The sequence below is a fragment of the Crocodylus siamensis genome, chromosome 3 (genome assembly GCF_052110815.1).
Source record: "Crocodylus siamensis isolate JL-2025a chromosome 3, ASM5211081v1, whole genome shotgun sequence".
NCBI lineage: Eukaryota > Metazoa > Chordata > Crocodylia > Crocodylidae > Crocodylus > Crocodylus siamensis.
Genome location: NC_143397.1, coordinates 122,463,072 through 122,475,517, shown reverse-complemented (window position 1 = coordinate 122,475,517; position 12,446 = coordinate 122,463,072). Strand labels below are relative to the sequence as shown.

Here is a 12,446-nt window from a genome sequence, read left to right as displayed (position 1 = left end):
TGAGTTGTTGGCTGGGGTTTGCTCAGCCTGAGCTATGGGGTGGGGTGGGGTGGTGTGGGGCAGCTGGATTGGAGTCCCCCCCTACCTCATGCCCCCCCCCCCGGTCCCCTCTCCATCTCATGCTGGGCAAAATCCAGCCACCAGTTTGCTCCCCTTTCCCTTTTCCCCACTACCTTCCTACAGCCAGCCCCAGAGCTGGGAGGGGGGGCACGGGGCAGGGGGAGAGAGGTGGCCCCTCAGCTGCAAGCAGGATCCTTGTGCTCCTGCAAGCAGGTTAGATTCCCCTCCCCCTGACCCAATAGGTGAACGTCTGTTAGGTGGGTGGGGGGGCGCTCTAATTCATGGTGTTTTATGTAAAGCACCAATGTTCCTAAGGGATATAAGGCATCTGGAAGGGAGCCAGAAATCCCCTTTCTCAGGGAAGTGCTATTATCAATTTATCCCGAAGCCTGGTTCCCTTTTGTTATTGTTCTTCTGCCTCAGAAGTGATTCTTTGATAATGTAGACATATACTGGATGTTGGATTTACTAACCCTCTTAGGTCCCTTTGAACATCTCAATCTGAAATGTTTCCCACTAAAGCAGGAAATACAATGAAGATGGAAATACAATATTTGGTGTCATCTGCTCTTTAAAAGAATGCGACTTGAATGTTTTCACTAAGCCTCCTAATAGCCCCATCTACACACATAGTAGAAGAAACAACAGAACCTTGCAGAAAGCTCTGAGTGCACAACTTTGTTATTGTGGACTGACAATAGGTTCAACACCTTGAACCTCTGCTTTAGTAGAAGTTACTCTTACAGGTAAAGTAGCTCCAGGGGCAAGAAGTTTGTGCGTTGTGTTCCTGGCAGATCAAGGAACAGAACCACAGGATATGCATTCTGATCTGTGGACATACTTAGTGGCTTCAATTGTTATGAACTCCGTATTATGCTAAACATTGTACAGAACTAAAAAGCAGATTCTGTTTCCGGATGTTCATGATCTCAATAAACAAGACAAACACAGGTGGAAGGGAATAACATAAAAACAGGGATGGGTTGTCAATTCTCTGATACTTTAATTTGGTTGTTCTTTTTTTTTCCCCCTCAGTTGCTGAGTGGGCTTATATTTTCTCTGTGTGTGTATCTATCTATCTATCTATCTATCTATCTATCTATCTATAACATGTAGCATAAGACAGATGTAGATGAGAAAGGAGGTCAGCAAGTGATTATCTAAAAAAATGAAACAAGAGGAGACAATGGAGAGGAAGATATAAGAAGAACAGGGGAGTAGGGAAAGAAGGAAGAAGATGAGCATGAAGGGTAAATGGAGTTAAGGCTAAATTACAAATTGAAGAGACCTGTGTGGGTCAGAGCAGCAAGGGCTTGGACCAGTCAATGCAGAACAGTCACTGGAAGAGACAGTTTAGAGTGAAAACTGTGGAACATACTCTGATAGATTCATCCGAGCTGATGTAGGAATTGCTTCTTTCTGGGCTTCTTCTGGGCTGGGCTCTCATTCATGTATGCCTATGTTTATTGAATCTGGTGATCACTACAGCCCTACTCTCCAAAATGTCAGAGGCTCCACAGCAGGTAGACAGTGGTTGCGAGCTGACAGCTGAAGTTGTTTGAAGTTGTATGAAGTGAAGACGTGTCAGTAACAGAATCAGTCCTTGGGAGCTATTCCTAAAAAAATCTCAATTTGTACTTTTCAGTGTCTGCAACTGATGAGCATGAAGAATGGAATTTCTATTTTTTTTATTATTAGGAAGTCCTTTTCTAAGGCCAGTTAGAGCTAAAACAGTCTATAATATGTATTGACATCCAAGAAAGAGTTAATTCATAAAAAGCATTAGCTCTCTATAGTTGCTAGGTAACATTGACCTTTTCCCAAAGGCTAGGCTCAGCCTATGAGAATTATTCAGGATAGGTAACGATTCTATCTATGATTTACTCAATGAGTTTGTTGTAACCTATCTTGCAGGGAAGTTGAGAAGACAGAATTCTGGAATAAGCCACAACCTTCCTATTCCACCTTGATCTTGCAGGTGAATTTTACTCTTTATAAGAAACAATAGCTACTCTTCTAATTAGCCCCTAAAACTTTAGTATAGTTGCTCTTATCAAAACCCTGGCTTCTTTAGAGACAGGGCACTAGAAAAGATAGACAAGAATTCTTGTCTTGTATAGCATATCTCACATTCCACTGATGAAAACATGTCATCAGACTGGCCAAAGAACCACAGCTCATCTACCTTTGTGGTGGTTGTAGCAAACTCTATAAAACTGATTGAAAACTATTACTACTTTTTAAAAAATTTGTTTCTCATCAAGAATATCTAATTGTTAACATTTTTTATCTGTCGTTATTCCACCCTCTGTAACTGAGATTCAACTTCTCTTTTGTTTAAAAGAATCATTTTCTTGATGCTATAGTGAGGGTTTTTTAAGTGAAAAGAAATGGAGGACAGTAAAATGTGTGTTTGTTATCAGTACATTCCCAAATTCCGCCCGAGTGGACAAGAGGACAGGGTTAATGACAAGTGGCATACTTAGTTATTTGACTAAAAAGTTACAATCCGTCTTTTAAAAAATAAACATTTTTATAAAGCAAAAAAGTGCATAGGTTCCCTCCTTATGGGCCAGAGTAACTTACATGACAACTTGTTAAATCGATTTTATGCTTCTTTCAGATCTGCTATTCAATTTTTTAAAGTGTAGATACCATGGCAACCCCCTCTCTCACATGGAACGTATGCTGCTTTGGAGATAAAGAGAAAGTATATACAAAGGTGGAACGGTGTGGCATGTAAACTTTTTTTTACATTCAGACTTCTTTGCAAGGAAAAAATGTGCTAAAGCAAACATTATTTTTTCCTAGGTGTAACCATTTTTTGTTTAAGCATCACATTTTGTACATTCCAGTTAATCCTTCTTTGTATTGTTGTATGAGAAAATAAAAAAAGATGAACCTTGCACCTCATGCTTTTCTGTATACTCTTTTGCACAGCCCCTAAAATCTACTCTGAAGTCAAAGGACACTCTTTAGGAATTATTCCTAAAGGTATATTTGTTGTTTTCTATAGTAACTCATTTGTGGACTGACACTCATCTATAATGGTACTAGTATTTTTTCCTGGTAACCCATTTACATATTATTATGATGATTATAATTATTATTATTAGTCTGCTACAGAGCGCTTAGCTTTTGGAGCTGATTTGTTTTTTATTAAAAAAATGAGGAATTAGAGGTATGTTCCTGGCTTTCTAGTTTGAGTTACTTAAATTATGTTGACCAATATTTAAGAAAAACAAGTTAAAGAATTAGGTTCCAAATGTAATGGTTAGATTTTTAAATAATTGAATTTAGTAGAGGCTGTCTGCATAAACAGGCCTTTTGAAAATCTGGTTACTTATTCTGGAGTCTCTATAACATTTCAAATTTTGTTTTTGTGTATTATTTCATTGTACAAGCTTTCAAATAGAAGATATTGTTCCTCAGGGTGGTCCAATAAAAGATATCATCTCAAGAAATCCTTCCCTCTCACATAATGTGTGGATCATCATGGCTACAACATCACTTTTACACTACCACTATTTGGTTATCACATTTATGTCAAGGACACTTCCATTTTCTCTTATTCCAAGAAGTACCCTGGGATTCCTTGATGCTACATGCTACATGTGCCTTGGCCAATGCCCTTCAGACTTCTGAAGTCTCTATTTTTTTAGATAGAGGTTTCTTGATTTTTTAAATATAAATCTGATACTCTGAGGAATACAGCCCTAAAATGTCAGTAACATACCCCCTGAGATGGATCACATTCTCATGGTCAGTTGATGATTGAATGATTTTAACAGGGAGAAGTCAATGGAACAACTCTGAGTACAATAAAAACTGCAACTTAATCTGAAGCCGTCTCTTTTGAACCTCAGGTATGTCACATACGGTAACTTCACAAGTTACAAAGTCTTCCAGTCCAATTATTCAAGTGCGTTAGGAACATAGTTAAACAGAATATGGTGACTTTCTAGTTAAACATAGTTGACTCTTACATTTGAATTTAAATTGTACGAAGATTCTTTCAAATATCCACCATTTTTCCTGTGCACAAGGATTTCTTTTCACTTCATTTGACAAAATCATGTCCTTGTCTTTTACTGTTACTTTTCACTTCTTTCTTCCTATATTCTAACCTCAATTTTTTTTATTGTTGGCAGTAACTACTATGCACTTCCTATATAGGCAGACCTTGAAAGGTTTGAAAGTTTAGCTTGGTTTTGATAAGCTCCCAGAAGTCTGGAACTGGATGCATATCTGAGCCTTATCAAAATTATTTGTGTTTGCAAAATTGGGCTCCAAATCTCATGAAAACAGGCCTTCATGTGGATTTCCCTCACTTTCTGCATGTAGCAAGACTAAATATATATCCTGGTCTTTTTTCCTAGTTTTCATTTCAGGGTCTGAATCATCTTCCGCTGAAATCAAGAACATTGGTAACTTCATCAGGAGACAGATCAGGTACCTAATCACTGCAAAAACTCAAACTACAGAATGCAATAAAATTTTAATAAGTTGAAAAATATTTTAATTATACTTTTATGAGGTTTACCACTCTGTTCATATTTAAGGGCTATGTTTGATTGCATTACTGTAATGCATTGACTGCATTACAGTCCTTACTTTATGCAAACAATTTGCCAATACCTACCATTTTATTCTTAAATGACAAGAGGATATTTTGGCAAGAAAAGCATAGCATCTTGGGATGTTACTGCTAATACTATTCCTTGAGGCGGCTGCTGGAGGATACTGAAGGGAAGCTAAATCAACATTGCATCTCCTTCTTCCAGAGATGAAATGAGTTGCCTCTGTGATGCAAATCATATTACTAGCTTTGGGGACTGGAAAATGGATTGGTGTTCTGGTGATCTTGGGTTTCTATGTATGGCATTAGAACAATTCATCTCTGTTCTGCCAGACCATTTATTGTTTACATTTCCAAATAATGCAGTGATCCGTGCACCTCCCCCCACCTGTAATTCTTAATGACAAAATTTGTTTTATTGGCAGTATCTTTTTTAAGTTTCAATTTAAGTTTTCTAAATTAGTTTTTTCCAATTCTCTTATTTTGAAATGGTTTATAGGACTGAACATCCAGTCAACTTAAATTTGTGCAATTTTCCTCACATTAATATGCTCATTTTTAAATCTTAAATTCAATCAAAATGTTTCAGTCAAATGGAGCCAAAATAGATATATTTGTAAATATACTCAGTTCACATTCTAGCTCTAAAATGGTGATTGATTATAAACTAGAACAAGAGAAAAGTATGATTTACAAGGTTTTCATATACATACCTTAAAGGACAAGAAATTATAAATATGTGTAGGCTCAAATGATATATTTGGCAAGGTTTAGCAATTATTCTAAATCCATTTGCTATCATAGCTTCTATCAAGAGCAGTACATAGATGAAGTTTTGTCTATTTGTTTATTTTGCAAATGTTCTAACACCTTCATTTTGACTAAAAGAAGACTAATATATTGATTTGAATTGAGAGATGTGGTGGGGACAGTATTTTTTACTTTATTTATTTTTACTAACTTTGATGCTCTGAAATTTCCTGAAAGAAATATGGTTATTTGTTATTTACTGTAAGTAAATTAAAGTAACATTAAATGTTTCACTAGCTACACCCTTAAAAAAAAAGTTTAAAATATCCTCTAAAGCAGGGGTTCCCAAATTGTGGTACACGTACCCCTGGGGGGTGTGCAAGACATCTCTGGGTGGTACGTGGGAGAAATTGTGCAATGGAGATTAACTTTTCATTATGATAACAACTGGCATTTAAGCAGTTAAATTATAAAACGTATGCTGGTAGGGATACATGGGTAGCTGGTAAATCTGGAAGAGGGTATACAATAAGAAAGAGTTTGGGAACCTCTGCAGTCTAAAGCTTTTCATATATTATTTTTCAAGTCAATTTTGTTGATGATGTTTTATTAACTATATCGGCTCTGAAGTTAAAATCTCTTGTTTTTGAGGTATAATTATTTCATACATTGATTGGGTCCTTGTGGGTGGGGGGGATTACATTTTTCTTACAATACTAAAAGCATAGATAAAAAAGCAATCAAGCTCCTAGCTCAGATTCTATGAATATTAGAAGAAGAATATAAAAGGTAGGTTTCAGGTGAAAATAGTTTAATTGTAGATCTCAGTGTAGCTCCATTCTCTCCTTATAACACCATCACTAGTAAATCATGTAATTTCTTTTCAAGAAAGATGATCTAGAAGTAAAATAACAGTAATATTGCCTATGATGAAGACTGTGACGCACTGTTTGAGAAGCTTGAATAAAACTACTCACATTATCTTTTAGATAAACTGTGCTATAATTTCTTCATTTTAATGGGACGTTCAAAGAATAATAAAGAAAAGAAAATGAAAAAGAAGCTGTATATGTAAGTCAAAAATATTAAATACATCTGAAAGTAGATTTTGTCTATATATATAATGTATAAGATTGCTATAACTCACTCTTTGCTTCTGACATGTGTAATGGGCTTTGTAAATTGTGATTCTCACTAGTACCAGGAACCTGTTATCCCAATACAACCAATTTTAATATTGTTTCAGTCTATTACATTCAAAACACTTTAAATGAAAAACAGAACACATCAAAAATAATAATTTAATTATCGAATATTTTGTATGTTTCTAACAACAGTAATAAAACAGATCAGTCCAAAGTAATTTTTCCTTTCAAAGATAAGTATTATTATTTAAATAAAAACATGAATACCATCTGATTTAGGAAATGAGCATGAAAAACCTTTCCAAAATGTACAAGCTCCCATTAACCATCATTTAAATGTTGTCAATCAAATCTGTTTGCATCTGGTACTGATGCCATGTGAAATTTATTTATTGAAACTTTCAGTCACACATGGAAAGTTTTGCAGATGGTGTCTCTTCTCATTTAATTTTTTTTTCCAATTTCTCCCTATAACTCCATCTCCTAGTCCCTCGACCCCCCAATTCGATTCTTCATTTTAAAAAAAAAAATAGATCTAATCAGTGGCGTGTTAAACAAGGGGGGATCTTTTATGTATTCTGTGTTAGGACAAGCAAAGCATCGCTGTAGATCACTAGAATAAACAACTCAGGCTGATTCAATTACAATGCCTGGGCCAGGCTTTTATCTGCTGGTGACATCATTTCAATCAAAATGTAAAATAATACAATCCAATAGATGCAAGAGGGAGAGATAGGACACAGACTGCTGCACTTAGTCATTTAATAAAAAAAAAGTGGAAGAAAGCTCCTTCTGACAGGCTGCTAGGACTTCCATTTCCAAAACTCTATTACCTTGTATAATAGTATTCAAAAGAATTGAATGCAGGAAATTGTCTATTACTTTTTATTAGTAGAAGCTGTTATGTAGGATACAGCCTACTGCACTGTTTTTTCTTTGTTCGTTTAATTAACAAAAGCATGAAATCCTTCAATTGGCAGGCTTTCTCTCCAAAGCTTCTATTACCTTCTGTTTCTCCTGAGGAGGGATTGCTTTCTCTTCTTTTTTTTTTCTCTGAAAATTTTTACCCTTTAAGAAAAAAGTATTAAGAAAAAAACATTCAACTATACCATAATCCACAGCCTAGCAGTCACCTTAACTGGTAGGAGGAGGGAGGGGGTACAGCAGATTAATTTCCACAGTTAGGAAGGCTTTTTATAAGAAAGTTTCTTTTCTTTTTTCTGGATTCAGGGCAAATTCTGACCTAATGTAATCTTGTGCAAGTCTCCTGAACTGCAGTTTCACTCAGCTGGCTAAAAATTTGGTTCTGTGATGTCATTATGGCCATCAAATGGATTTATATAAAGTTAAAAACCCTAAAGAACAAAACGCACCATGTCCTGCCTTTACCCTGTGAGCTGGATTCTATTATGTGATTGCCTGGGATGGCATGGGATTGGCCTTGACAACTCAGGAGGTACGTTCCAGTCCTATGTTCCTGCCTATACCAAACAAACCATGATTTATTCTACCCCAATGTAAAACCAGTGGAGCAGATTCTAATCTCATTGTGCATGAGTGTAACCCTATTGACTGCTATGCTAGTGCATGGAATAGGATGCTATCCAGTGGAAAACTGGTATATAGTGTAGAACGCTAATGTAACCTAGGACTGATTACAGTTCATTGACTTAAAAGATTAATTACAAGTGTAATTAAAGGTCACAGTTTCTAAGCCTGGAAGGGTCTGGATAACTTTATTCAATAACAGCCTTTGTAGTTACACAGGTTGAAATGGGCTAATTGCATCTCAGATTTCAGGGCAAATATTGACCATGATGGAGTCACTAAAGGATTTTCATGTCATGCTCAGCACCGGCACACCTTATGAAGACAGAATTTGGTCCACAAAGCTAAATTCAGACTTTTTTCCTTTGTGAATTTGATCAAAGGTAGCCACATCTAGGGAAAATTGGAGGTACTTTTGGTGGTCTTGCACTTTTGTAAGATATGTTGGCTTTGCGCCTTTTTTTGTCAAAGAAGAAACATTTTACCTTACAGAATGAGGTTATCGATCTGAAAGATTGGCATCCTGGCCAGCTCTTGATCTTTCGTCTGAACTATAGTACATACATATGCACGAGGATGGGGCAATCAATTCATGATGCTGAATGATTAGATGTTGCATTCTCTGAAATGCATGCATCTGTTTTTGGATTTTTATGGTGCTTATCTACATTTAGGATACATCTCCACCATCCCATGCAAAATCATCCAGAAATACCTCACTGCTAGCTGCCTTACCAGTGGATGAGGGCAGGGGGCTGGGACCTGCCTTTCCCCTTCAGCTCTTTCCAAGCCCCATGCCTTGATCAGCCAATTGGGGCGCAGGGTTTGGGAAAAGCTGGGGGACTGGGACAAAGCCCAGACTGGGACAGTTCCCAGCCAGACCCAGACTTCATGGGGAAGTCTGCATGTGCATCCCGGAGCTGGCTGGGGATGGCCCAAAATGGGACAGTCCCCAGCCAGCTCCAGGCTTTATGTACAGACTTCCTCAAGCAGCCTGGGGCTGGCTGGGAACTGTCTCAGTCTGAGGCACCAACCAGCCAGCTCTAGCCTGGGTAGGGAATACTTCCTGTGCAGGGAGATCCCAGTCCCAGCTCCATGATCATGATTGCAGAGCCGGTGCCAGTAGCTCCCTGCTGCCAGGGCAGGGGGACATTGTCCCTGCCTGGGCTCAACCACCGGAGCCCACCCTGGCATTAGGCAGCTCTCAGGGGCAGGGAGCAATCTTCCAGTCCCTGTAAAGAGACAGCTGTCTCCTGCCCCTGAGCTCCCTGCCAGGGGGAGCCTAGAGATCCTCCTGGCTGCTGTAGGGGGCCAGAGGAGGGTGGGAGCTAATCTGCTCCCAAATGTATGCACATATAGATGCCTGCCCAGGGTGAGTTTACTCCACAGTAATTTACTCTGGAGTAAAAACATCCAGCATCATTTGCATGTGTAGACACACACACTGCCAGCTAACCCTTAAGTTTGAATCACAAAAAAGCAGTGATGAAGAGGAGGACCTACCCACCTTTTTGTATTAACTGATTTTCAGGGTCTCTCAGAGAGCGGAATATAGTCACACTTAGATGCCTAAATTCACTCATGCTTATGATAGGTGGAATACATGTTGGTACTTTACATATAAATTACCAATTAATCAGGTGGTCTCTACATATCCTGAAAGTTTTAAATGAAAGCTGGATGTTTATCTAAAAGATAAACATTATTTCCATCAGAAGAACTTCCATTTGATCCAGTAACTGCAGTGAATAATTCCATGGCCTGTGTTCTGCAGGTAATCAGACAAGAGGATCACAGTGCCCCCGTTTAAAACTTCATATACTTATCAGTGAATAAGCATTTGTTCTTGTTCCCAAACACCCTTAAAATTTCTGATTCTCAAATTGTTAAAGCAAGTTTTATTTAATCAACATTTCTAAAGAGTAACAAAATGAAGGATTTCAAATTCTCTTAGCTAGGTCTTTGTGTAACTTCTTTGCATTATGTACTGAAAACTTTATATCCCACACCACATTTTCCCTTCACAAATATATGCTATAATTCAATCATAAGTTCCTGGACTGGACATAAGATGTACTGAGGCTATATAGTATGGTAAACTTACTGGTCCCTGCTGGTGGGACCCTCAAGTATGCTTGGCAGTTTGGAGCAGGCTGCCTTCTAACTGGAAACAGTGTAGTTGCCTGTATATGATGCTCTTGTGGGCTAGTTGGCACTACTGAGTGAAAATTAGCCCACCTGCTCAACGATACAGCCATAACTATGCTTTTGGTTTAGTTCTGGTTTAGGATAGAACTTACTGAAGCATCTCAGCATGGTTGAGCATGTCTGTCTGCTAGGGATGAGGCGTGTTATGTAGAGTAGGAGTCATCAGAGTTTATTCAGCACTGGAATGGGTGGTGCTATAATGAATAATAATATTATTCAGGTAAGTTATTGATTCTTATGGTACTGATCAGCAGGGAAATTTGATGGGCATCCCAAAATCCCTGATCCAAAGTGTCTCATTTCAAAAATAAATTATTGAGTCTCTTTGCAGTAATGTTAAAGTAGCAGCTAAACTTTAACTCTAAAGAAGCACTGTACATCAATGGCTCCTGTACATGTGCAGGGAGGCTGCTCCAATGTACTGAAATTACAGTGCTTTGGAGCAGACTTGATTAGTCAAGTCTTCTGGAGTGTGGTAATTACCATGCTCCAGCAAACTCCACCATCATGTGCATCAGTGTCCCTGCACTGAAAAGTGGTGGCAGGCACTTTAAATTAAAACCTGTTCGGCGAGCTTTAGTTAAAAACACCCTACAGCCATTTTTCAGCATGGGGATGCTGATACACATGACTTCCGGGTGCTTTAATTAGTGCAGCTCTTAGAGCTGTTTGCATAGATTTAAATAAGCATTCATGCTGTGAGACAGTTGAGAACCAAACTTTTAGTAACCCAAAAGGACTTGAATTTAACATGTAGAGCTAAATGCACCTAAAGTTTTTCCTTAGGTTCTGATCTAACAATTCAAACTTGGCAATTCAGGGAATTGCAAATGAATTTGCTTTGCACCCCTTCTTACCTGAAAAAGAAAAGCCCAGTAAAAGACCATAACACTAACTGAAAGCAATGGCAACTTGTCGTTTACTGAGCTGGTGGTGGTTTACTTTAGGAATTTTGATATTTGCATATCATGACTATGATCTCTGATATGCAGTCTTACCTTCCTGAATGTACAGAGTGACACAGCATGTGAAACTTTGCTCCCAGTATAATTCCCTCTCTGAATGTGACTTTTGTAAACAGATTCACAAACTGTTAATCTTGTTATTTAAGGAAGGAGTGAGCAAGAGTCAGTTCCTTTCCAGATTCTATATTATACATTCAATCTGCATGTAAATTAAGGTGGGTTGTTATGTTCTTTGAAGGTTATATAGATCCAGGGATTGGGCCTCCATTTTACCATTAGTTTAATCTGACTTGCTGTCCATTGTACATACATATTTGGTTTGCTAGCAGTGTAGTCAAAGAGATTTATCAAAGAGGAGATTTACAAGATGGTGCGTCATTTTCTGAGTATCTTGTATCATGCCATTCCTATGATACAAAGTGCACATATCAGACTAACACATGAATATGCACTTTACCTAATGTACTTTTAGAAAGCATCAGTTAAAAGACACAGGAGTTCTGTAAAGTTGTATGCTGTCATTGTTTCCCTGGTAGTGTGTTATGAATTATATATTTTTCCTGGTATTTTAGTATGAATAGTGTGCAAACTTGTTTTACCCTGTTCTTACACAAATCCAGACTGGCATCATAGGCCAAGATTCTATTCCACCTATTACGCATGTAGGTAGACTCAGGCCCCTAAGTGTGACTCTGTTCTATCCAGAGTCCCTAAAAGATTGTTAAAGTAAATGAATGGGTGAGCTCTACTCCTCACTGCTTTTCATGACTCATTCTTAAGGGTCAGATGATGATGTGCTACAAAAGTAGGTGCATTTGTAGGCTTTGGGGGACTTGGCCATGGTGGAATAAATACAATTGCACTCCTAAAGTCACTTAGATGACTGATAGGGGGAATGGAATCTGGGACACAATATTTAATGCAAAAATATAAAGAATCATTATGGCTGAACCCCCCAAAAGGCCCAGGTACTAAAGTGAGAATTAATGGAATTTAAGCACTTAAAATTCCTGCAATTCTGAAAACCCCACTTGGTTGATCAGGGCTAGGTCGTTACTGCTACCTAACCCTGGAGTCCTTTAAACTCCTTTGTTGTCTAAAGTTCTGCTCTGTATATGCCCAAAGGCAGGCTTAACTATATAGAACTAAGAAAATCTGCACCTGGCTCTGCATGTAGGTCATGCCTAAGCT

The 12,446-nt window shown here is 38.0% G+C and overlaps 1 long non-coding RNA gene across 2 annotated transcripts in view; it reads left to right on the top strand.

Moving 5' to 3' along the window:
• LOC149868754 (uncharacterized) overlaps window positions 1-8,248 on the top strand; it is a 116,207-nt gene extending 107,959 nt beyond the window's left edge. The window contains exons 4-6 of one of the 2 annotated variants that reach the window (XR_016441321.1): window positions 4,440-4,512; window positions 6,379-6,460; window positions 7,765-8,248. This is a non-coding gene — a long non-coding RNA (uncharacterized LOC149868754). Of the gene's footprint in view, window positions 1-1,974; window positions 2,039-2,683; window positions 3,214-4,439; window positions 4,513-6,378; window positions 6,461-7,764 lie in introns of those variants that run through there. The other variant, XR_016441322.1, reaches the window with a different exon arrangement.
• The last annotated feature ends 4,198 nt before the right edge of the window (window positions 8,249-12,446 follow it).